At 42.6% G+C, this 27,584-nt stretch overlaps 1 long non-coding RNA gene and 1 pseudogene across 1 annotated transcript; both read right to left on the reverse strand.

Annotated features, from left to right (window-relative positions):
* Nucleotides 1–6,543: 6,543 nt before the first annotated feature.
* Nucleotides 6,544–27,211, reverse strand: LOC122900403. The gene is made up of 5 exons (XR_006383221.1): nt 27,151–27,211; nt 20,138–20,169; nt 9,964–10,001; nt 8,909–9,112; nt 6,544–6,987 (listed from the first exon to the last, which is right to left on the reverse strand). It is a non-coding gene; the product is annotated as an uncharacterized LOC122900403 (long non-coding RNA).
* LOC122901362 lies at nt 26,899–27,030 on the reverse strand (annotated as a pseudogene).
* Nucleotides 27,212–27,584: the final 373 nt, after the last annotated feature.

The following is a 27,584-nucleotide window of genomic DNA, read 5'->3' on the forward strand; positions in this document are numbered from 1 at the left end:
TAGGCCCAGATGGTGGTACACGGTGCTTTCGTGGTTTCCCACTTCCTGGGCTATCAGATCAAGAACAGCAGGCACAGAGCCTGTGTTCTCCTTTCCAGCCTGGGTCCTATAGTAACCTCTGGCTTCATTATATTTACATGGTGGTTTCGATCCTCCAGTGGGGATAGATGGCAATGACAGTTCCAGGAAGAACTTTGTTAGAGCCCAAATTGTCTCTATTGACTAATAGGATGAGTCCCTTGGATGACTGGAAACAACTTCCAGTTGGAGGCCACCCTGTGACAGCTGGGTCAGCTGACTGTGTTTTAGTCACCTAGAAAAGTTCTTAAGAAATGGGGAGCAATCAAAAAAAAGAAAGAAAAGAAATGGGGAGTAATCCAAGGCCACAATGAAAACAGAAGACATTGTGAATATGGATCATTTGTCATTGACCAAATGGGTAATAGAGCTCTCTTGAGCACTTTCTGCTTTTCCCTGGGTGCCACATTGGAATTCACAGCCCCCAAGTGTTCAGAATTACCTGGGGTCAAATGACTCCTGTCTTTTCAGCCCCTCCTGATCCATTTGCTTTTCTGCAAATAAACGAAGAGAAAGAGTTACATTAAGAAGATCCCCCCTCAGGACGCCTGGGTGGCTCAGTGGGTTGGGCCGCTGCCTTCGGCTCAGGTCATGATCTCAGGGTCCTGGGATCGAGTCCCATATTGAGCTCTCTGCTCGGCAGGGAGCCTGCTTCCCTCTTTCCCTCTCTCTGCCTGCCTCTCTGTCTACTTGTGATCTCTCTCTGTCAAATAAATGGATAAAATATTTAAAAAAAGAAGATCCCCCCTCACAAATGTCCACTCCTATGTTCCATGTAGCACAGAATAGAAATATAAGCAGCATAATTATAGGCATCTGTGAGACAAATCATCCCAGAAAGCTTAGGTAGGGCCCTATAAGCCATCACTGGGATTGCTCTCTTGAGCCATTAAACAAATGTCCTGATATGACAGGCCATCATCACAGTATCCTGTCCATGCAAACAACAAATGATTCTTTTCCCCAAGATTGGGGGAACTACCGGGCTCCTCCCTAAAGTGTTGCTGCAATATTCAGGCTTTTCCATCTGAAATCCTTTTGGTTAATGATTTAGAGGAATTAGCCATTGTCATTAAACCGATGAATGGAATCTGCACACCATCAAATCAGAATAATCTTCAAAGCCACAAAGAAGCAGGGGCTGTTTATGGGTAAGGGAAGTTTCAGGATTCTGCCTTGCTCCAGAGAAACATACACTGTATGATAGCATGGGTCTAGTTCTGATTCTCCGGTAACTTGAGATAAGAGAAGTGAAGAGATCAATTAAGTGAGTACAGTGACCCATGGTAGTGGCATCTCCAAAGATATAAAAAAGGCTGCCAACAGCCTTGGCAGGCATCGAAATTCAGTGATATGAGTTAAGAATGGAAATTAGATCCTTGCAAGTGATGCAAGAGATGAGTTCAAAATAGGAGGTCTGGAAGTGACCTCATGTGCCTGGGCTAGAAAGGTACATGATTCTTTCAGGGCTGCCTTGAGATCAGTGATGGACAGTGGCCTGGACATAAAGGTGTTATGGTAGACAGGAGTTGAGCAAAACTCACTGACTCATTAAATGTCTTATTTCAAACTCAAATTTAGAGCCTGAATCAAAAGAGTTTGTAAGTATATGATTGACTTATGGGGGGTCAAGTCACTGAGTCTACACAGCATGTGAGGAACAAGATATATGATTATTACCTGGGAGACCACGCAAGGTTTCATCCCCTTTGGAATGGGACCATTCAATGGCTACATCCAGAGCAGAGCCAAGTTCCTGATCATCAAATGGGAATTTTCTATCACTGTAACACTGGTTGCTTTCACACCCTTCCTCCAGAATTGAGGAGTTCATGCACTGTGTTCCATAAGACTTCCTTCTTTTGAATTTCATGCTGCTTCCTGCTGTGCTGGTTGAGATAGGAATAATGAAAGATCAATCAGGAGGTTCAGACAACATGGCTTCCTAGCTGGTACTGATGGGAGTTAATAGGTTTTGCTCACAGAAAGCAACGTGGCTGTCCCTTTGAAGGGAAAAACTATCCTCCTATATGAGTATCAAAGTGTGGCCTTCTATATGGGGATCAGAGAGAGAGCTGTAGATGCCCTCATAACCAAGTGATGGAGGAGGAGACTAAACTCTCCTTGTCACAGTCATGACTCCCAACACACAGAAGGAATCCAAACCAGTGGCTTCAACCCTTCTGCATACATTGCATTGACTTTTATCAGCAGTGCCCAAATGACTACAGTTCCTGAGGCCTTACAAACTCTCGGGCATTCTGACTCCAATGAACATTTTCTCACTATTTTGATATGACATGCATTTATTCTTCCATCTCCTCCCTTGCTATCAAAAATCCTGTCAACAGGATGGTGTCAAACAGACACAAAGCTGATATGCTTCTCACCTGTGTCTGCACCACTGAGAAGAGAATAGCTGATTACAGGAATCTCTGGGTTGGTTCAGCTATGTGTGTCTACTCTTTGTAGGTTACTCAACACGTGAGGGAGTAAGAAATTGAGACCTCCACAACTACCACATGGAAATAGAGGACACGGTTGAAAGGTATACTCTACTATTGGCTGAACGAATGAAATAGTTCTAGGCAAAACTTTCTCTTTAGCCCTGAATGTGAGGTCTCCAGGGGTCACCAGGAAAATTCATAGTCCACAGTCTTCAGTTACCTGGGGCACATTGGCCATTGTCCATTTCCTTCCCCAAGTTCATCAAGACTTTCTGCAACGAAGTTCGGAGGCAGAAGGTCACATGCAGGAAATCACACTTTCTATGTTACCAACACAGTGACCACACACACTGCAAGGACATTAAGGTTCTCAGTGTAAAACCATACTATTCTGGCAGGGATATTCCAGGATGCCCAAGGGTAAACCTTCAGAGAAACAGGACTGTGCCCTGACCTGCTGGGGAAATTCTCTTCCTTGTCCCCTACAAATCATCCCAATATCCTCCTCTAATATGAGTCTGTGAGAAGAGGTCATAATATATTTGCCCCCAGAGATGCAGGGGAAGAACCCAGGCACCTGCCAGAAGTGTTGCTGCAAAAGGGGATAATTCCATGAGATATCATGGTCTTCTAGCTTCTCAGGAATTTATACTTGAGACTAGACTAATGAAGCAATTGTAGAAACCCTCAAATCAAAAAGAATCTTTGGTCTTCTTCTAAAACAAATGCCATTTGTGGTTTGAGTGATGTCAGAGCCCCACCTTGCTTCACAGAAGCAAACACACAAGGTAATGACACAGTTGTTTTCACGTTACTGCTTAGCTAAGTTGAGCCAGCATAGAGAAGAGAGCAACTGGGAGTGAGAGCAGTGAAATGAGGGAAAGCCCCTTATGTCAGCCAACAATGTTGGACAGGCCTAGAACCTCGAGAGAGGTTGATTGTAAAGAGAAAGTATCAGTGCATATTGCAAAAGACATTTGATCCAAGTAGGGTATCTGACAACACCTTTGTGGATGTCCTACTGAGGTGGATAGAGTTTGTCACCCTAAACACAGCACAATGGCTTGACACTCGGGTCATGGAGGCTAAGACATGACCCCTATCTAGGATGGTTGAAGGTTCCCTAATCCACCTGAGCTCTGTGTTTCCAAATCCCTTATGTCCTGATTTAAAGCAATGTGTGTCTATAGGGCCTGTGTATAGAGATGACCTTCTACAGTGTAGACAAGGTGTGCGGAATAAACAATATGGACACTACCTGAGGGGGCACATGGAATTTCATCCCCTATGGAATGGGAGCATTCACAGGCTAAATCTGGAGCAGAGCCGAATTCCTGTCCATCTAATGGGAATCTGCCATCACTGTAGAACTGGTCACTGTCACACCCTTCTGAAGGGTGTGTTGAAGGAGTTGAAGGAGTCAGAACACATTCATCCTCTGTGTCCTGTGGGACTTCCTTCTTTTCAACCTCCTGCAGCTCCCTGCTATGCCAGGTGAGATAGGGTTGTCAGAAGATCAAACCAGGAGGATCAGACAGTGTGTCTTCCTAGCTGGTGTTGATGGGAGTTAATAGGGAGTGTCAGTAGAGGCAAAGGGCCATTGCCTAGAGAGGGAAAAAGTTATCCATCTTACAAGAGACAGAGTGTGGCTGCCTCAGGGTGGGAGAGTAGCAGCAGCAGATACTCAGAGCACCAGCCACAGAACGACTGATAAGGCATGAGACTCAACCATCCCAGTATGGTACAGTCACCACATGAAGCACAGATGGAGACCAGCCCAGAGGCAACCATCATGTTTCCGAGTCTGGTTGACTTTAACATGGATTGATCAAGTTATTCCAGCTCTGGAGTGTTTGAAGATGGCAGGATCTTGTGCCTTCTAGGTCCCTTTGTATAGTGTCACATGACTCCCCGTGTTTTTGGTTTTTGGTTAGGTACTTCTCCTGGTGTTTAATTTTGGTAGTTGTCTCTTTAGCAATTCTTTTACTGCTCACCTTCCTACCATGGATCTTAGAGAACCATGGAGGGAATAGATATGCATCTCCTCCCTGTGCTCATTTACAGGGAAGAACAGCTATTTTGTAGGCATGGGGAACCCTAAGGCTGCTAATTCATCTTAGCCCCATAGAGACAACAGAAAGTCAGGCTCACAGGGCATCCAGGGTTGACCCTCTGCAGTCTTGCATATCCTTGCATCTGGCACCTGGGAATCTCTTGACCTCACTTACTTTTCTTTCTACATCTGTGTACATTTTTACCTACACATTACCAGTTCCTGAATATTCCTTGTCACCTGGGGGTCAGTGTTTATTCTTCTTCTTCATCCTCCTCATTGTAATAATTTTCTGCAAAGAAATCAAGAAATGTCCTGTCAGCTATTTCCCACATCACCCCTATAAACAGAGTGGTTTCTATGGCCCTAGAGACATAAGTGTCTTTGCATGATGAGATGCTGTACTGAGTTTAGGGCAGTGTCTTTAAGAACTGCTGTGACCTGGGTTTCTGATCCACCAGTCGGTGTGTCTGTGATTCTGAGGCTCAGCATCACTGAACCTGGGCAATTGTTTCTACTGTCTCTTATTGTCCATTATCAGGGGATTGTTGTCCAGGTTCAGTCTTAACTTCCACAACTGTGTCTTGCAGCATGCCCCAAGTCCCACCCCAGGCACAGTGGGATTAACAGCTGTCACACAGAGCCTCCTCTGTGTCCTCACAACCCACCCTGTCCTACATACCCCCACCAGGGACTTCATGGACCCCCTCATGGGCTTCAGTGGTCTCAAGGGAATGTCTGTTTATGAAAAGTGTTCCAGTCTAAACTGCATTCCCACCTCCAAGTCCTATTGCATCCAGTACCTCCTCTAACTCCACAGGGTCAGGGCCTTTCTTTTTTACTCTAGTGCATTCAAGAATTTTCCCATTTGATCACTATAGGGACAACATTTTATTTCATACACATTGTAGATGAGGAGACTGTAATGGAGAAAGTAGAACTCACTCTCTCACACACAGTTAATACAGACAGGGCTGAGTCTGGGAAGCTCCCACATCTTCAGGGATCCTTGCACACTAACAAGCTGCCTCCTGTCACATTCCTCTTTCCAGACTCTAACACTGTTCGATGCTGCCTCCTACCCGAAAGGCTGCGTCCCCACAAAGAGGAAGCAGACAGGTGGACCACGTGACCTCCACCCTGTGCCTTATTCCTCTCTGCTACCACCTCCCAGTCCTGGTCTTCTCATGGCCCCACGTGCAATGGGGAACCCAGGACAGCTGCTGCAAACAGTATGAAGGCAGGTGAGGAGACTCTTGGGAGCTCAGGGGCTTGGAGCAGTGCAGTGCAATCAGAGTATCTTACCTGAGCTGAGCTTTGGGGCAAGGGACTTGGCCAACCTGCATCCCTCAGCCAGTTGCACTTGGAAGCCTTTCCATTGGGAATGCTCAGTGTCATCATGGGTGAGGAGGTCCTAGAGGTGCTTATTGAGTAGTTGGGAAACATCTTTCCCTTCCCATAACTTCTGATACAAATGGGTCAGTTCTTTAGCCTGATATTTAATTAGGATATAATATTGCCTAAGGTGGGACAGAGAGAAAATTGTAAAATTCAAAGAGTTGAATAATAGATTATAAGAGCTTTTGTGAAGATTTCTGGCAGAATTTCCTCAAGGAGCCCTTGATGCGGAATTCTGGCCTCTGTAGTGACCTGTCTGTGGCAGAGAAAGCAGAAAGTTAATCAAGGCCTCCTCTGTATCAGAGTATGCTCCTGTTCATGGCCTGGACATCCTGTGCATCTTTCCTTCTGTAAACAAAGCCAGGGGTCCTCCAAAGCACACTTCAGAGAGATGCTCCTTCAGCTGTTCACTGGGGGCACACACATTTCCCTGGAAAGCTACATACAGCTACAAACAGTGAATGGACACAGCACCAGACACAGAAGCACCAGACACAGCAGCAGACACAAAAGCATGGACAGTGCAGCTGGCGTTAACTGGTGGGCGCAGGAGAATGACAGGTCAAGAAGACAGCATTTTCTGAGAGAAAGGATGGCAGGCTGTAGTCAGCCAAGTCCTGACAGTGTAAACGGTAAATGAGGTGCTAATCTCACAACATTGTCAATGTGCTAAATGTCACAAATTGTTCCCTTGAATTTGGTAAATTTGATTTTTTTTTTCAAAAGAGAGAATGAGGCTCTGAGGCATTGGAGTCTGTGGTTTGCCAATCACTGTTACCTAAATTGTTTTAGATATGTTTGTATAACATGCCTGCCATGATGGTTTCTGCCCTTCTCCAGGCCCAGACTTGCTGCTACCCCAAGTCAGAGATGCCCGCAGTTTCCCTCAGCCGCCCACACAGAGCCCTTCTTACCTGAGCTTCTCAGCCAACGTGTCTGCCTACTTGCCTGTCTCAAACAGTTTCTCCTTCCCCAACACGGATTCAGTGATGTTGGTGGACTGTTCACACTCTGAGAAACAGAGACGGCTGCCTCAGTGGAAAGCTGGACATGCTGCTATGCTCTCTGCCTTCAAGGGAGGAGGCAGAGTCCATCCCAGGACAAATGGAACCCGGCAACCAGGCACTGTGCTGGGAGCTCCACATCTCATTCCTCAGCCTCCCAACTACAGGACACTGGATTACTCCCTGTTTTAGATCCCAGGAAAGAACAGCCTCAGGTCACAGAGAGGAACTAGATGCCCTAACTGGTATTTGGCAGAGTTGGAATTCATATCCCCTGACGCCAACCCTGATCTTGGCCACTCTAGCAAGCTTTGCAGACCCTTAAGGAGAACACTAAGCAGGGACATGATATCAGGCCCCCAGGACTACAGGACCAATGAATCCCCGGAGCTTGGATTTCTGTAGTGAACAAGTGTCTCAAAGGTAAACATTCATCCAGATAGAACTGTGTGAACTAGAATGCATAAAACCAGAAGGACCTGAAAGGACCATGGCCAAATCCTAATAAAGTTTGTGTCATTAGAAGTACTAGAATTATGAACAGAGTTTACATGGTGCCAGACTCTGCTGTGAAAGCTTTACAAGAAATTATTCAGTATTCATTTTGACTCAGAGAAGAAAGTCTTGTGACAGTAATAGAGGGCCAGGAAGATAGGCAGCATTGATTTGAGTCCAGGCCAACTGACCCAATGCCCATGCTCTTCACCCCTGTGCCATGTTACCTCCACCCATGACCTCAGTGATAAAATGTTTTCATCATCTTCCCAACTGGCTTTCTGCAGCTATGTGATGTTTATCAGGAAAGTTGGGATCAAAACTTTGTTGTCCTTCACTAAAAGCTCATCATCTCTTCACTTTCTCTAGGGCAAGTTTCAATTTTTGCTTTTTTCAGCCTCAGTCATTTTTAATTATACCTCCCTTTGTTGTATTGAAAGCAAACTGTGAGAAAATGACAAAAATTCAGCCTCAGCATTGTCAGGATTCCTTCCTGTCATTCAGCTGTGCATGTGCCCCATTCTCATGGTTCCTTCTGTCACTGCAGCCTCCTCCCAATGAACAGCCCCATTTCAGGCTAACTGTGGGGGAGGGCTTGCTGCCACACTGGCTTGGATGGTTTCTGGGGCTGTGGTTTCCCCCACTCACCCTCATTCTCACTTGCCCACATGTCTCATGGCCCAGGCCTGGAACTGCTGACCGTCCTGCCTCACTGAAGGTTCCCCAGCTCAGGCAGGGACAGAGGAGGTAACACAAATTGTCTGATGTTCCCCAAAACCCCCCCAGCCTTCCCACTGGGTATCAAATAGCCTCCATGTACTTGAGAAGCAGAGTCTGAGCAGGAGCTCCCTCTCAACAAAGGGGTCGCTGTGTGGATGTTGTCCCTCATGGATAACACAGTTTCAGGGAAAGCAGACCCCACTTCCATCTCATTGAAAGTAGATCATGTCACCTGCTATAGTTCTCTCCCCATCCCACAAACCTGGCACCATGTGTACAATCAGCATGTTTCCCCAATGTAGGTAGCTTGGTGCTTTGCCAATGGGACATCAGAGAAACACGACTTGAAGTACAACTTTAGTCCCAGACACTTGGGCCAACAGTGATGAAGGATCTGCTACAGGACAGAGAGGATCCTGACAGGACCAGTCATTTCCGTGTCTGCACCAGGAATCAATCACTGGGATGAAAACTCTAACCCACCCTATAGGTCACTGCTAACCTGGGGAGGATGCGAACATACTTGTCTTCAGTTTTCCCATTCTCAGCAAACTGAGGGTCAAATACCCACTCCTAACTTTCCTGCATTGTGGTCAGAATGAAATTTATGGTGACATTAGAAATGGAGAAGAAAGCATCTGGAGAGGCTTTTCATTTCTCAGAAGGAATACAGACAGCCATGACTTTGGTGACCAGGACCTTGTAGGACTTACTGTATTTGTGCAGTTGGTTGGCTAGGGAGTAGGCAGTAGTTTCTGATATAAAGGGTTTCTCCTTGAAGTCTCGGAAGTCCTGCTTGATTTTCTATATCTGCGATTGAAGCTCCAGTTTGATTTCCTAGAGGATGATTTCTGCCCCCGCCTGGGACAGAGGGCCAAGAGATGCTGCCATGGTGACGTGTGGCAGAAAAGGTAGAGCTGCGGTTTGAGGAGAAGAAATCCAAACACACAATGGGTTAAATTCCAGTGACATCAAGTTGGTTTAATCAGGACCGAGGGGTAAAGATACAGGAATTCTTTACTTACTGTCAGGAATTCAAAAAACACCCCACAGCACTTGAGAGTCAGTAACCACAAAAACAAGATTCAAGATGGCAGAGGTGTGAGCTGGAGGCACTGCTCGTGTAGCTCACACTCCAACCAGAATGAACGAGGGAGCACCCAGAATGCCAGCTATTGGTCTGCACTTGCACTAACAGAATGGAACATCCAGGGCATCAATGGAACACCCAGGGTGTCAGTGGAACCTGGGCAGCCCCTGCCTTCTGGTTGCTGAGGCCATGCTGATACACAAGACTACCTGGTCTCCCCTGAAGGTCACTACTAACGGGGCCCACCCCTCAGTGGCCACTCTCAGTAGTTGTCTACCCTTGTGCTGATAGCACAGTTCCCATCTCTTTCTAAAACATTATCTCAGCTTAGTTCTCATTGTTCAATATTATGTGTGTATAAAGCCGTCAAGGCAGAAATAACTTCCCAAGATGTTTTCTTTCTTTTCTTTTTTCTTTTGCTTTTTTTATTGATTTCAGGAAGAGCGAATGGGGGATGGGTAGAAGGAGAGAGGATGATAAGGGCCTCAATGTCACAACCCATAAGATCATGACCCTAGCCTAAACCCAAAGGTCGGATGCTCAACTAACTGAACCATTCAGGCACTCCTCCCAACAGGTGTTCTTAAGGGCTCTCATAAACTCAGCCCACTTCTCTTTAAGGTAAAACATATCTTAAGGCTTTTCCAATAAGGGAAATTTTCTAAAGTCATAGATTACCATGGTGTTCTTCTCTAGGTCTTCTCTGGTTTTCTTCTCTATCCATTAGAAACACAAGAGAAACAGGATAGCAGTTTAGTTATCTTTAGTTGCTTTGTATTTGAAATGCTTTTCAACTTATTTAAATCTTCCTCCATTTCAATACTTTCTTAGGATGTATGCAGTAAATCTTTAAAGCAAAAACAAAGCAAAACTCCCCAAAAATCTAAAACAAAAACCACAAGAAAAACCAGAGTTAGTTTATGCAATTAATTTTGGAAAACTGTTTTCTGTCCCAACTCTCTCAAAATTCTTCTTCCTGCATCTGTGTTAAGTGGGCTTCTTTTTCCCTTACGTGAATGTATAATTTCAAATTTCTTAGCTATTTTCCTAGGAGTGGAACTTCTGTGACCTACATAACCCTGTGTTTAACTTTTTGAGGAACTGCCAAACTATTTTCCAAAGCAAAGCAAGGACACCATTTTACATTCCCACCGGGAACATGTAAAAATTCCATTTCTCTCAAGCTTCCCAACATATATATTGTCTCCTTGTTTGAAGTCATACTTGTGGGGTAAGTGGGATCTCACTATGCTTTATATTTGTATTTTCCTAATGACCCATGATATTGAGCATCTTTTCATGTATTCACTGTTGCATTGGTATTACCTACCCTTTAGAGAAATTCTACTCAAACTCTTTCCCCCATTCTTATATTGACTGTCTTATTACTGCTTAGTTGTAAGAGGGTTCTTTCAATGTATTCTAGATAGAAGACCTCCATCAGATATACAATTTGCAAATATTTCTCCCACTCTGTGGGTTGCCTTTTAACTTCTTTGATAGTGTCCTTTGAAACAAAAAGCTTTTAACTTTAATGAAATCCAGTTTATCTATTTGTTGTTGGGTTAGTTGTGCATTTAAGAAGCAAGGCTCTAACCCCAAATAATGAAGATGCATAAGCGTATGTTCCTCAAAATATTGCTTTTTTTTCCAATTTATTTATTTTCAGAAAAACATTATTCATTATTTTTTCACCACACCCAGTGGTCCATGCTTTTGAATGAGAACTCTCCTGGGTCTTAGTGGGTGGTGGAGATTATTTAATAATGTCTCTTGTCTGAACCATAAGTGACTCTTAATCTCACAAAACAAACTGAGGGTTGCTGGGGGGGGGTGATTGGGAGAAGGGGGGTGGGGTTATGGACATTGGGGAGGGTATGTGCTATGGTGAGTGCTGCGAAGTGTGTAAACCTGGTGATTCACTGACCTGTATCCCTGGGGATAAAAATACATGTTTATAAAAAATAAAAATTAATTAAAAAAATAATGTCTCTTGTCTGTTGGTTGCTATTTCTCTCAATTCATACTCCTGTGCCTGTTTTCCCTCCTGTGGAACATGCCATGGCCTGTAACAGAGATTTGGGAAATGGTATCTATCAATATCCTGGCTTAGATTCAGGGGCGAGGCCTGACCAGGTCTTACTTCACTCACAGTTTCACAAATTGCTCAGGGCCTTTAGATATAAGTAGTTGATGATCTTTCTGAGGTACACTTAATTGTCCAGTAATCCAGATCATTCTAGGGCTAGAGTTGACCTCCTCAGTCCCCTCCAGGCCAAGAAGACTGCCAGGGTTGGACCTAGTTTTTGATAAAAGTCAAAACTTTTATCTCTGGTCTTAATGGAAAGTAGACATGCTTCAGGGTTTGGGGAAAGTTGTTCCTTACAAATTGGTTCCTCTCCAATCTTTTTATTATATACATGATTTCTTCCAACTTATCTGTTCTTTGCCAATTGTCTGTCTGTGCTTTTAAAAATGTGTAAAGGAGAATCCAAGGTCAAATATATCCTTAGCAAAAAGTACAGTTCCCGTACACTATCAGGTGATCATACTTAATACTAGGAACTATATCATTACCCAGATGTTATCATTTTCCTGATGATGGAAAAAAAGACTCAGAAAGATGACAAAGCTTCAAAAGGTCACAGATCTAGTGAAGAGAGGAGGGAGCATTAGAAGTCATTTCTGGAGGCACCTGGGTGACTCAGACAACTCTTGATCACAGTTCAGGTCTTGATCTCAGGGTTGTGAACTGGAGACCCATGTTGGGGCCCACTTGAAAAAAAAGGAAAGAAAGAGAGAGAGAGAAAGAAAGAAGGAAAGAAAGAAAGAAAGAAAGAAAGAAAGAAAGAAAGAAAGAAACCACTGTAGCAGATATCCCATTGGGTTTTCATAGGCTTATGAATCATTTAGGTATCTTCTTTTGGAATAAGCTTTTTTTTTTTTTTTGGAATAAGCTTTTTTTAAAGATTTTATTTATTTACTTATTTCTCAGAGAGAGAGAGAGAGAGCAAATTCAGGCAGAGGCAGAGAGAGAAGCAGACTCCCTGCTGAGCAAGGAGCCCGATGTGGGACTCCATCCCAGGACCCTGGTATCATGACCTGAGCCGAAGCAGTGGCTTAACTGACTGAGCCTCCCAGGTGTCCCTTGGGATAGGCTTTTTAAAATATTTTTCTCATTAATATACAAGTTATTTCTCATTTTCTTTGTGATTTGTAAGAGTTTTTCAACATTTTAGATGGGTGTTTTGTCAGATATATGTTTTGAAAATCATCATTCCTGGTCTATAGATGGCCTTTTCATTTCTAAAGACTATCTTATATGTACCCCAATATTCATAGCAGCAATGTCCACAGTCACCAAACTGTGGAAAGAGCCAAGAAGCCCTTCAACAGATGAATGGATAAAGAAGATGATATCCATATATACAATGGAATATTATGCCCTCATCAGAAACGATGAATACTCAACTTTTCTATCAACAGGGACGGGACTAGAGGAGAATATGTTGAGTGAAATAAGTCCAGCAGAGAGAGTCAATTATCATATAGTTTCACTTACTTGTGGAACATAAGGAATAACATGAAGAACATTAGGAGAAGGCAAGGAAAAGTGAATTTGGGAAATTGGAGAGGGTATGAAGCATGAGAGACTGGGGACTCTGAGAAACAAACTGAGGGTTTTCGAGGGGAGGGGAAGAGAGTGGACGGATGGGTGAGGCTGGTGGTAGGTATTAAGGAGGGCATGTATTGAGTGGAGCACTGGTTGTGGTGCATAAACAATGAATCTTGAAACTCTGAAAAAATAAAATTAAAAAAATAAAGACTGTCTTATTATGTAAACAGAAGAATTTTTTTGTTTTCTTTGAAGTACAATTTTTTATTTTCTATGAAGTATAATTTAATTGATTTTTTTAAGGAGTTTATTTATTTATTTGACATACAGAGATCACAAGTAGGCAGAGAAGCAGGAGGGGTGGGGGTACGGAGGGAAGCAGGCTCCCTGTCAAGCAGAGAGCCTGATGTGGGGCTCAATCCCAGGACCCTGAGATCACGACCTGAGCCTAAGGCAGAGGCTTTAACCCACTGGGCCACCCAGGTGCCCCAATTTAATTGATTTTTTTATGGTGAGTGCTGTTGTGTCCTGTTTTAGAAATATTTTCCTATGCCAAGATTATGAATATTTCCTATTATTCTTTTATAGGCTTTGTAAATTTTGCTTTATATCTCCAATTAATTTCAATATATGGTGGAACTATTTGTTAATATTTACTTTTTTAAAAACAAATCTACTTTTGCTCTAGTACAAGAATATGGATATATATATACACACATAAATAAAATCAAAGAACTGTACTTATTTTGTGGCTGTATGTTTAAGTCTATTCTTTCACTTTGATATATTTACGTTTACTCCCACCATATTAATTTTTTTTTAATTACTGGAGCTATAGAGTGAGTTTTGAAATTACATGGAGTCCGCCATGTGAGCGCTTTTTCAAGACTGTCTGTCTTGGGGCGCCTGGGTAGCTCAGTGGGTTGGGGCCTCTGCCTTTGGCTCAGGTCATGATCCCAGGGTCCTGAGATGGAGCCCCGCATCAGGCTCTCCACTCAGCAGGGAGCCTGCTTTCTCCTCTCTCTCTCTGCCTGCCTCTCTGCCTACTTGTGATTTCTGTCTATCAAATAAATAAATAAAAATATTTTTTTAAAAATTTTTTAAAAAGACTGTCTTATTTAGGTTCATTGATTTTCTTTTTTTATTAAGATTTTTATTTATTTATTTATCTGACAGAGATCACAAGTAGGCAGAGAGGCAGGCAGAGAGAAATTCACTGATTTTCATATACATTTTTTTGGTGTTATGTGTTTGTCAGAAAGAAAAAGCCGGCACAATCAGGGGAAGCACAAGCAGAGGGAGCTGCAGGCAGAGGGGCAGGCAGAGGGAGAAGCAGGCTCCCCACAGAGCAGGGAGCCCACTGCAGGGCTGGATCCCAGGATGCTAGGATCATGACCTAAGTTGAAATCAGATGATTAACCCACTGACCCACCCAGTCATCCCTTCATATACATTTTTAAATTGGCTTGTCATTTTTTTTATAAATACCTACAGCAATATTGATCAGAGTAATGTTCATTTGTTATCCTAACAAAACAGTCTTACAATCAATGAACATGCTACCTATTTTTCTGTTTACTAGTCTTCTTCAATTTCTCTCAGCAATAGATTTTAGGGATCTTGTGTCTGCTTCATTTTATATATTCTTAAGCATTTAATAATTTTGGATGTTAATATCTATTGTGCTTTACTGAATTTCATTTTCTCACGATTCATTGTCATTGTGGAGAAACACAATAGATTGTGAGATCAGCTTTATATAAGTATAATTTAGATATAGTAGGCTGCATGGCTTTAAATCATACAACTAAAATGCATTTTGGTAGATGGACACACCAATGCAGGCTTCTGCTACAGTCACGATACAGGCATGTCCACTACATCACAACTTCCCTTGGGCCCCTTTGCTGTCCATCACTGTCTCCAGCCTCAGACTCAGGGAACCATCACTACTAGATAGAGATCACTGCATTTTTAACAACTTCATATAATGGGAAGCATACATATACTCTTTTTCATGTCTGCCTTCTTTCATACACTGCAGTGCAGTGATTTTGAAATTCATCTAGATTCCAGAACACCTGGGTGGCTCAGTTGGTTAAGCATCTAACTTTGGCTCAGGTCATGATCTCAGGGTCTTGAGGGTCAAGGCCCATGTCCATTTCACTGGTCCACATGGAGCCTGCTTCTCCTGCTCCCTCTGCTGCTCCCCCTGCTTGTGCTCTCTCACTCCCTCTATGAAATAAAATCTTAAAAAAATAAATTCATCCATATTCCCACCTGCATCAATATTTCATGACATTTTTATTGCTGGGTAGGATTTCAAGGGTTTCCTGTTTGTTGATATATTCATCCGTCACTGGACTTTTGTGTTACTTCCGGTTTGAGGCAGTTATAATTCAGGCATATAATAAAATTGTTATGAACATTCCCATGCTAATCATTCTGTAGACATATTGTGTAAATACCTAGGAATGGAATGACTGTCCCTAGGATTTGTGTTTGTTTAGTCTTATAAGTATCTCAAAGTCAGCTTTTCTAAGTAGTACTATTTTTCATTCCCACAGCTACATGAGACTTCCAGGTGTTTTATGTGAGATTTCAGACTTTCTGACTTTAGCCATACCAGTAGACACAGGATGGTATCTCTTTGTATACTGATTTCTTTTCCTCCTGACTAATGGGTTGTATCTCTTTTCATGTGCTAATGAACCATTCATATATCTTGTTTTGTGAAGTTCTATTTAAGTCTTTTGACCAATTCTTTTATTGTGTTGATCCTCTTCTTAGATATGATACCTAATTCTAGAGAAAAGTCCTGTGTTGGGGATAAACATACTTTATACAGTGACGTCCCTTTATGTTCTCCTAAGGTTTTCTTTTCTTTGACAGTTACATATAAAAAGATAAAGATACATAAATTCATTTTCATATCCAAAGGAATAATTCATTGCCTACTTTAAACTAGCTATGGTTGATTTTTTTTTTGAAACTGTAAAAAAACACTACTGAATTTTGGAGTATGAAAACTTTTTTGTATTTTAAACTGTTTCAAGGTATATTAAGATATAATTTAGACAAAATAAAGTGTATATAATTAAGTCTAATATTTAATAAGTTTGAATACATACATGCATCACCTAGAGAGTGGATATATCTATCACTCCCAAAAGTTTCCTTATGCTTCTAGCAATTCCCACTTCACATTCCCATGTCAGGAAACCAGTGATTGGCTTTCTATTACAATAGAATTATTTGTAATTTCTAAGGTTTTATATTAATGAAATAATATGCTATGTACATTATTTTGATGGTCTTTTGCTCAGAATAATTATCTGGGAAAAAAGGGTTTTTTACCCATTTTGTTATGGATGCGAAGAGATTCCTCTGCAAAACTGAATAGTATTCCCTTAGCTAGATATGCCACAATTTGTTTTGGTCATTTCCCTGTGGATGGATTTGAATGACAATTAAAAATTGAGTTTCTATCAATATATTTTTGTGAATATATCATTTTTTTTCTTAATTTGAGTGGAATGGTGATGTCCTATGGTAGGTATAGGTTTAACATTTTAAAGAATTCCCCAACTGTTGGAGTGCTTGGGTTACTGAGTCAGTTAAGCATCTGACATTGATTCTGGCTCAGGTCATGATCTCACTGGTGGTGAGACAGAGCCCCAAGTAGGGCTCAGTGCTCAGCAGGGAGTCTGCTTGAGATTCTGTCCTTTTCCCTCTCCCTCTGCCCCTCCCTCCACTCACTTACACTCCCTCTTTCTCAAATAAATCAATCTGAAAGACAAAAATGGAATTTCCAAACTATTTTCTAGAGTAGTTGCATAATTTCACATTTCCATAAGCAGTATATGAGAATTCTAGCTCATCCTTGCCACTTCTTGGAATAGAGATGCTTTTCATTTTTGCCATTTTCATTGGCAGAGAGTGGTTTAAATTTGCTTTTCCTCATAACTAATGATGTAGATCTTGTAATGTTCCTACATGTTCCATATATATTCTTTTCTGATCTGTCTTTACAAATCTTTTACCTATTTTATTTTATTTTTATTTTTATTTTTTAAAGGTTTTACTTATTTATTTGAAAGAGAGGGAGGAAGAGCAAGAGCATGACTGTGGGGTCGGGTGAGGAGGCCAGAGGAGAGGAGAAGCACATCCCTGATCAGTGAGGAAACTGACAGAGGGGCACGGGGGTTAGATCCCAGGACCCTGAGATCATGAACTGAGCCAAAGGCAGCTGCTTCAGCAACTAAGTGACCCAGGCACTTTTCTTTTACCATTTTAAATTGGATTATTTGTCTTCTTATTGAATTTTGAGAGTTCTTTCAATATTCTCTTGGAGACCTTCATCAGATATGTAATTTATAACTATTTTCTCCCTATGTGTGACTTGACTTTGCATTCTCTCACCAATGTCTTCTGAAGAGCAAAAGTTTTAAAATTTGATGAAGTGCATTTTATCAATTTGTTATTTCATTAATCACAATTTTGAAATCATATCTAAGAAATCAATGTCCAGGGGCACCTGGGTGGCTCATGATCCCAGGGTCCCAAGGATCCAGTCCTGCATCAGGCTCTTCGCTCAGCGGGGAGCCTGCTTCTCCCTCTCCCTCTGCTGCTCCCCTACTTGTGCTCTCTCTTTGTCTGCCATATAAATTAATAAAATATTTCTTAAAAAAAAGAAATCATTGTCCAACTTAAGGTTATAAAAGATTTTCTTCGGAGCTATTTTTGGGGGGCATCTAGGAGGTTCAGTTCTTTACGCATGTGCCTTTAACTGAGGTCACGATCTCCGGGTCTTGGTATTGAGGCCCCCCTCCCCTGCCCTGCCCTTGTCGGACTCCCTGCTCAGCAGAGTATGCTTTTCCCTCTACTTCTGCCTCTTCCTCTGCTTGTGTTCTCCCTCTCTCTCAAATAAATAATTTAAATTTAGAGAGAGTGACATAGACAGAGCAAGTGGGAAGGAGAGAGAGAGAAAAGTTGAAGCCAACCCCTTGCTAAAAGTACAGCCAACTCTGGGCTTGATCCCACAAGCCATGAGATCATGACCTGAAACAACATCATGTGTTGCATGAGCCACCAACTGTACCCAGGTGCTCCTAAAGGTTTTTCTAATATGTTGTCTTCTACAGGTCTTCAAATATTAAGGTATATTTTTAGGCCCATACTCCATATTAGGCTAATTTCTGTATAATGTGAGATATGAAACTAATTTTATGTATTTATTTATTTTCAAATACATATACACGTGTCATATCCATATTCATGTGTTGAAAGATTACATTTTCCCACTTGTTGAAAGATTATGCTTTTTTAAAAGATTTATTTATTTATGTTGAGGGAGGGCAGAGGAAGAGAGAGAGAATCCCAAACAGATCCCCTGCTGAGCATGGAGCCTGACACAGGGCTAGATCCCAAGATCCTGAAATCATGACCTGAGCCAAAATCAAGAGTCAGATGCTTCACTAACTGAGTCAGGTGCTCCAGAAGATTTTACTTTTTACAATGCTTTGCTTCTCATATTTGTCAAAAATCTGTTCTCTATGTAAGTATTAGTTTATTTTTGGATTCTGTAATCCATGTCATGGATCTACTTATCTGTCATATGCCAGTACCAATCTGTTTTGATTCCTCTAACTTGAGAATGGTTCTTCAAATCAGGTACAGCTAACCCTAAAATTTGGTTCTTTGTTTCCCAAGTGTTTGGCCATACTAGGTCATTTTTATCTTTATATGAAATTTAAAATCAACCTGTCACTTTCTACCAATGATACAGGCTGAGATTTTGAAAGAGATTGAATTGAATGTATAGATCAAATGGGGAAAAGTTGATGTTTGAACAGTATTGATTCTTGTCACCCCCAAATAAAGAAATTCTCTTCATTTTCTAAGGCTTCATTAATTTCTCTGTGAAATATTCTGTGATTTTCAATCTGCTCTGTCCCTCAGTATTTCAAGCTTCACACTATTACAAATGATACTATTTTTCACATTTCAGTTAGGCATTGCAATCACATATATCACACCTGAATTTTATATATTGATGTTGGATCTTGATACAAAGAAACATATTTCAGATTCAAGCTGGATCTGGCAGTGACCATATCTTTGGAGATTTAGGTATTTGCCAGATGAGAAGGATCTGATTCCATTCCCTTGCACTTTTCTCAGCAGCCCAAGGAAAAGGAATAATCCAACCCACATGCAGTTCTGTAGCTGGGCAGATTGTACAGAGTCTTGTCAACCAATGCATGTGAAATATTTTGTATGTCCATTAATACACTTTCCTTGAGAGTAAACCTTCAGTTGGCAAGGCTGCAAATTTATCTTGTGTTTAGCTCTAATACCACAGTTGCAAAATTTAGAGGCCAATGTTCTCTATTATTATTTAACTTAGTCTCCAATAATGTATTGCTGGCATTATGTACTGCCAGAAACTTTGGAACAGTATGCAATGACATATCTATCAAACGCCATGAGTTTGTGCCCAAATCTGATTTCTCTCATTTCTGATGTGGTCTATTATAAAATGACACCAACAGCATGAAAATAAGTAATAGTGGCAGGCTGAGGGCTGGGTGTGACTGAGTTGTGTGACTGAGCTGTGTGACTCAGTTGCCTTAGGAAACAATGGCTCCTACTCCAAATCTGAAGTAGGTGTCCATTCCCATCTGTCCATAAGCACCGGGTCGTGATTCTGCAACAGAATCTGTAGTCCTTTGTGTCAGCTTCATTCCCTCAAGGAAGAGTGAAAGATCTTTGCTTTGAGTAATGATTGGTGTGTGTAGCATATTTTAGTTACCTCTTTAACCATTGAACCTAACATCCTATCAGGTAAAGCTTGCTCACCTGCATAACTCACAAGGTCACATTCCTGTGGCTCAGGTGACATGTCTCAAAGAAATCAAAGTATCCATTCAGTGTTAGGTGTCTCTCCTAAAGTTTACCCCTGATGGACTAAAACATGGCTCACAAACATCTTTAAATGTGTTTGATTTAGGTTTGTCTAATGGTTTTCTAAAGTCCTACTACACCAATGACTTTCAGGCCAGTTTTTGTTTCCCAGTGCCCTGCCTATTTTAACAGGACCTATAGGTCAATATAAATGTAGATTTATTCCAATTTGATTATAACCAACCAATCATTGTGTACATGACATAAATTCCATACATTCCTTCTTTCACTTGTTTACTTTTGATGTTGATATGATACGATGTTACTCACCTCTTCCACTGACATCCTGAATTTCAATTCTGCTGTTGAAAAACAAAACAAAATAAAAAGCTGCTCTACCTTGTTATTTATCAAAGTCATCATAGGATGTATTTATATCTGCATATTTTTGAGCATCAGTATTTTTTAATGATTTTATTTATTGTAGGGAAAAAGAGTAGTGCGATCTGGGAGAACAGAGGGGGATGGAGAGGGAGACGGAAGCTAAAGTAGACTCCGTGCTGAGCATGGAGCCCAACTCGGGTATTGATCCCACTACCACCAGATCCTGACTGAGCTGGAACCAAGAGTCAGATATTTCACTGACTGAGCCACTCAGGAACCTCTTGGTATTTCTAAGACTAGGAAATTCATTTTTAGTTGAAGCCAATAGTGGATAATCTGTAAAAGAATGGCTGAAGATCATGGACTAAATATTTCTAGTGTCCATAAATCCAAAATTGTGCTAGACATGTTTTCCCAAGATTGTGTAATGTTACCATGAACCTGCCCACCTGCAACTTCAAACCCCAAACGTTTCTTTTCCAAGACCTAGGGGAAGTTGTCACAAACTCAATCCACCCCCTTCTTGGGCCACCAGCCTCGTGATCTGTTTTATTGCATGACCCTATATGCAGACACTTCCCCGTTATTATGTGCATTAAGGGCCCCCTGTTTCTGTACAAACGATGGAAGTAAGAGGTTTGCTTTGTTATTTGGCATCTAGAGCCATGATTAGGGTCAGGTTTGTTTCCCCAGAAGTCATTAGGTGCTGTTAAATGCAGGAACTTTTCTCCCACTCTACAACACTTGACTCCACTCATGTACTCTATTCTGTAAAATTTCACTTTCTGATTAGATCCTTGACCCTTTTTATTCATGGCCCACTCAGGGAGCATTACTAAGAATATTATTAATATCATGTGGCTTCAGATGGGTCCCCTACCCCTGCCCTTCCTGACCTTAGAGTAGAACTCTTTGCAGTAAGAATAGACGTCTCCAACCCTTATCCAAACATCACTGATACCTCTAAGCCCACATTTACTTAGAAGACATCCACCATGAGGGCAGCTCCAAGGTCAAAGCTAGGGGTCTGGGGCAGAACATCATGTTCACATGCTCCTCCTCTTGGAATTGGTGTTTCCCAGCAGTACAGTCTGACATACTGGGCACCTTAGCACATGTGCAGCTTCACAGTGGACTAACTTATTCTCCTAGTCCTCACTGGTCAGCTCAGGCTGCTCCTTGCAGAGTTGGATGTTGCTATATGCATTCCTCAGTTTCCCCTGATTTTTCTGAACTTGACTTGTCCCTATTATTTCCTCCGTTGGCAACCACTTGCTCCACCATTGCCTTGTCCTTCTTTGGGTTATTCTTACCACCCAAAACTGCTGATTTTCTGTCTTCCATCTCTCCCTCTGTTCTCTGTTTTCAGTCTGGGGTCAGCTTAAGCTCCTGCAGGGGACACACAGAGAAATGCCCAAGTCAGGTCTCAGCTGCAATCCCCAGAGTACTTTACAGGCACCTGAGAGCCTCACACACTCATAGACACACTGAGCAGGAAGGGAATTGGGAGAATGTGAATACCAATTTTAGCTTACACATGAGGAAACTGATGCCCAGAGAAATTAGGAGCCAGGGCAGGAAGTAGAATGTGGCCTCAGTGGGAACTCTGGCTGCTCCAGACTGAGTTCAAGTAACAGAATCGCTGTGACTCTTCCCAGGCTCTTCAGCATCTCCACTCTGATTCGGTCTGCATTCTCATTTCACTGAGGAGGCACAGTGGTGTTACAGCAGTGGCATTTAATGAGGACCTTGACCTTGTACAGAAACTCCTCATAGACAAGATTACAGAATACAGAATGAAGCTATGGGCAACTGGAGGACATGCCAATAGCGGCCCAGAGCCCCAGCAAGACCTAGAGAGGGAGCTTTTGAAGCTTAAGCAAATGTATGGTCAAGCAGATATAAATATGTCCCATACTTCATGTGTGACGATCCTAAATTTGGAGTAATCAAAAAGTCCCAGACCTGAAAAAAATAAGGTGAAATTTCTTTGATAATTTGACCCAGATCAGTTCTACAACTGGTCAGAATAAACACACATTTCTCAACTGTCAAATGTTGAATTCTGATTCCAAATAAATTATTTGGTGATGTTGATATAAAAAACAAAAAAACAAAAACCACAGTAAAAATGTGTTCCTCAGCTTCAGGTGATGTTCCCTAGCCCTTGTAACATGAAGGACTCTGTGAAGGGCATTTCCCATATTTAACAGATTCTTTTGACATCCTCTTCCTGAGACCCTGGGGTGTGTGCATTCTGGCTGCAAGGAATAAAAACCCTAACTTGTTTCCGGGAGGTGTGTTCCTGGTGATTTGGCTTCAGGGAATTACCATCAGCCTAAGGCTCTGCTAGGGCAGCAGGGAACCATTTTTCACACATGCATGGTGTGGCAGGTTTCCAAAAAATAAATACAATTTCAAGGTAAATTGCTCACTGTACTTCCTCTTTTCTTACCCCTGCTGTTTTCCTAACTATGGGAAATTGTATAAAACAAGACAGTGAGTTAATGATAGACTTGGTTTGGGAATTAATAAGAGCTGTTGGGGTGCCTGCATGGCTCAGTCAATTAAGCCTTTGCCTTGAGCTTAGGTCATGATCCCAGGGTCCTGGGATTGAGCCTCACACTGGGATCTCTGCTAGGCAGAAGCCTGCTTCATCTCTCCCTCTGCTGCTTCCCCTGCTTGTTCTCTTTCCCTGTGAAATAAAAATAGATAAATAAATAAGTCCTTTTTTTTTTTAAGTTAAAAAGATACATTCAGATCCTGCCCGCTGTCTTCATGTGTCCAGCAGCCCTCACTTCCTCCCCAAATCTCCAGCCACGTGGTTCCCTCCTGTCTTTTCCTGCTGCCCCCTTGTCTTGTGCCACCTGGAGATCTCCTCCCTTAAGTCGTGTGCCTCCTTGTGGAGTTCAGGGGAACTGCTGGGCCAGAGGCTGAAGGCACAGGCCCTGAATCCCTGACTCCAGCTGTGAGGTCAGAAACCAGGCTCTAAATCACCGCCTGCTGGGACTCCAAGATGCAGCACCTCACCAGGCAGTGTTTGCCTGGGGACCCCAGAACCCACTGATGTCGGACTGTCGCCTTCTTTTTTGGTGAAATTTATATACAAGAATCTCACCCAATGCAAAAGTATCCTACAATGACAAGAGTTGTTCAGCTAGGACCCTAGTTTGTTTTAGAGGCTTCCTTCACCTCCCAACACTTCCTCCAGCCCCTCTGCAGACAATAGCCGCTCCCTCCTCAAGCCCCAAAAAACGCTGATGTGCTTTCTCTCTCTATACATGGCTCCTTACTGGACATTGTATATGAATCAAATGAGACAGAATGTAGTTCTTGGTGACTGGCTTCCTTCACTTAGCATGTTTTTCAGGTTCCTCCACGCTGTGGCTTCAATCAGATTTCTCTCCCCTTGTTGCCAAATAGAATTCCAAGGTACAGATGGGCCACTTTTTCTTCATGCATCTTTCAGTGGCCCTTTGTGTTGCTGTCAGTTTCTTCCTATAGTGACTAATGCTGACCGGGACGTTTCTGAACAAAGCTTGAATTGACAAGTGTTTTTTTATTTCTCTCAGATAGATTTCTCATTGTGGAAACACTGGGCCTTGGAAGTTTGTGTTGAACTCTTAAGAATTCTCAATGTGGCTTCCAAAGTGGCTCTTTTATTTTTGTTCCTTCTAGCAATCTAGGAGGGTCCACTTTCTCCACGTTCTCAGCAACACCTGGTATTGTCTTTTGATCAGAATCGCACTTGTTGGTGTAAAGTGGTCCCTAGATTTACATGCATTGCCCTGTGGACTAGTAACATTGATGACCTTTTTATTTGCTTATGAATCATGCATGAGTCTTCTTCGGTAACATGTGTATTTAAGTCTTATACTGGTTTTTTGTGAAAGGTGTGTTGCTTCTGCCCATTGAGTGAGTTCAGAGTCTTATGTTTTATGTCTTGTGGATATGAGTCCTCATTGGGTATTTAATCTGCAAATATTGTCTCCTTATCGGTCGCTTTTCTGTTCCTTTTCTCAGTGGTAAAGTTGGATGCAAAAAAAGTTGTTCATCTTAAGTTTTTCTCTTACATATTGGGCTTTTGCTGTAGTGACAGAACCCTTCACTTCATGCAAAGTCCTGACCATTTTCTCCATTCTCCTTGAATGGTTGGTTGCTTTGGCTCTTCTACTTAGGTCTGTGACCATTTTGAGTTCATGACTGTGAAAGGGGTGATTTTCAGTAACAACCATGGGGAGAGCTTTGTCCTGACAGGGGCAAGAGAACCTAGAGATAACGTGTTTCTCAGTTAGTCTCCCCCAGGCCAGGAGAGGGGGTTTCACCCCCCTGTGTACCTATTAATGAAGGGCTGTACCCTTCATTAATTTCACCCTCCTGTACCTATTAATGAAGTGCCTTTGGGGAGGGGAGTTCAATGGGGCTGGTGGTCATATATGGCACTTACTCCTCATTCTCTGGGACTGGGTACAAAGTAGCTCCAGGAGCCCAGGGCAGTCCTAGTCAGAGATGTCTTTAGGAGCACAAACACACTGAGAGCAAGAGAGGATTACACAGAAAGAATGAAAGAGATCCCAGGGGATCTGATATGGTTTCCTACAGGGTCTTCTATCAGTGGGTGGGAAACAGGGCTCCCACACAGCAGGAACTCAAGAAACATGCCTAGAGGGAGTGGAGCAGATTGAAGGCAAACCCCATGGTTTAAACTATTTTGGCCAACATGAAAATCATGGTATATGCCTGGACATCAAAGGTGTCTGGAGGGACACATGGCTGGCTCAGTCATTAGAGTGTGCCAACTCTTCTCAGAGTTATGAGTTAGAGCCCATGTTGGTGTTGGAGACTAGGTAAAATTTAAAAATAAATAAATAATAAACAGGTGCATGCATCAGGAATCTGGAATTACTCCCCCTAAGGAAAGGATGGAGCAGCTCCCTTGGTCCTTGCAGATCACCAGCCAGATCACCAGTCCTGGAGAATCCTAAATGTTGTGTGACATTTCCCAAGATAAACCCAGAGACCGTACACATTAATGGGTGTTGGCTTTCCCATGTGTGGTCAGAGGTCCACTGGCTGACTAAAGTTGGCACACTAAGAACAGAAGTAGACCAAGAAACAGAATATTCCCTGGATGCACCACATTACTCTCTGCACTCACTGCAGTCTCACTGGAAATGGGTATGGGCATCAAAATCCCTGGTATTCAACATAGGTGAGGAAAAAATGGAAAGTTTGGGTTAACAGTTTAAATTACTGTGTCCTCAGATTAAATTTGAAGGCAAGTAGAGACTCTGTTGAACATTTTCTAGGTTCTGTGGTGGAAAGGAAGGCTAACAGACAAAATAATTCTACAACTCAGAGTTAGTGTTACTGGGGGCCTCAGATGCTTTGCTGGTACCTCACAATTTTACCCTTGAAAATGTAAGTAAAACCTGATATTGAATACAATCTATGGTTAGGGTACTGATTTGGCAATACAACCCTTTATGTCATCCCCATATTTGTTGGCTGGGCTCTTATGCAAGTCTCTGATGTTTCTTGAAATAGTTGCCATTGGCCAAAGTTAAAGCAGGATAATCTGTGTACAGAGTGACTGGTGGATCATTGGTTTTGTGGCCGTGATGGCCAAATTTGTTGCTGAGCTATCTTCCAAAACCATGTATCATTCCCTTGCATGTGCCCATTTGCAACTCGAAAAGCCCAAAGGCATATTGTCCTGCTACTTTGTGGTCCTTGTCATCAATTTCCTGGATGCTCAGGATTATAACAGCTATCAATATTTTTTCTTAAGATTTTACTTATTTATTTATTTGACAGAGAGAGAAGGAGAGAGAACACAAGGAGGGGGAGCAGCAGAGGGAGAGGAAAAAGCACACTCACCGCCAAGCAGGGAGCCCAATGTGGGGCTGGATCCCAGGACCCTGGGATCATGACCTGAGCTGAGGGTAGAAGCTTAACCCACTAGGCCACACAGGCTCCCCAACAGCTTTTATTATCCCAAAACTCACCTATCATAACTCGCTTTCTTATTTTATACAATTTCCCATGTTTAGGAAAACCGCAGGGATAAGAACAGAGGAAGTACAGTGAGCAATCTTACCTTGAAAAAGTACATTCATTTTTGGAAAACGTTCCACACCATGCACGTGTGAAAAATGGTTCTCTGCTATCCTGGCAGAGCTTAGCTGGTGGCAATTCCCTTAAGCCAAGACATCCAGAACACACCTCCCAGGAAACAAGCTAGGGTTTTTGTAGCCAGAAAGCCCACACCCCATGGTCTCAGGAGGAGGGTGCTGGAAAGAACACATGCCCTTCACAGTGTCCTTCATGTTGCAAGGGCTAGGGAACATCACCAGAAGGGAAGGAACAGAATTTTTCTGTGGTTTTTTTTTTTTACATCAACATCACCAAATAATTTATTTGGAATCAGAAATAAAGAACATTTGGTAGTTGACAAATGGGTGTTTATTCTGATCCAGTTGTACAACTAATCTGGCTCAAATTACCAAAGAAATTTCACCTTATTCCTTCAGGATTTACCACCAGAACATACCACCAGGCAGTGATGTAATTAAATGTGCTAAAAACCATGCGTTCATTAAGTAACTGCGAGGGCCAAAACACCAACAACTATAATCATTGTCTTAAAAGAGAAAAACCTATGAGAACACAAAGAAAAGCGTATTCTATCTTTAAACAGTTATCATCTAAGGAGAGTGTGAACGCAGTCCCTTATTATCACAAATCAGGCAGTCAAGTGTCCCACATTTGGAATGGACAAGCCTCAACCTGGGAAAACCACCTACTTGACACAGGTATCTTCTCTGTGAGGTAACTATGAATGGCTCCGCCTCCGCTGGCCCCATACCAGCCTCACAGCCATCGCCCTGCACACACATTCACTCGCCAACCAACACCCCAAAACCCTCGGCACCCACTCCTGCCCCAAGCATCCTCACCCTCCACAGGAGTCTTCCTAATGCAATGGAAGCCACAGCACTGCTTCATCCTCTGCCCCAGGAATTGTCCCGCCCAGAACCGCCGCCTAACGGTAACTGATTTACATCCGACACGCCCCGTCCGTGAGGTCAAAGACACACGCACGCACGCACGCACGCACGCACGCACACAGAGCACTCAGCACAGGGAAGGCTGCCCCAACCTGAGAGGAACATGAGGGAGGATTTTCCATCAGAGAAGTGCAGATTCATCTCTCTCTCTCTCTCCCCCTGCTCCTTAGAACCTGCTTTGAGGAGACAGAGTGCGTTGGCTGCACTTGTGGGGCTCATCCTCATAACCAGTCCCCCACACAACCCCCAGGTCTGGACACCCTGCGGGATGGGGCAGGGAACCAAAAGTCCGCAAACTCTGGGCTGGCCCTCGGGCTGACACC

Source organism: Neovison vison, chromosome 2, assembly GCF_020171115.1.
Source record: "Neovison vison isolate M4711 chromosome 2, ASM_NN_V1, whole genome shotgun sequence".
Lineage (NCBI taxonomy): Eukaryota > Metazoa > Chordata > Mammalia > Carnivora > Mustelidae > Neogale > Neogale vison.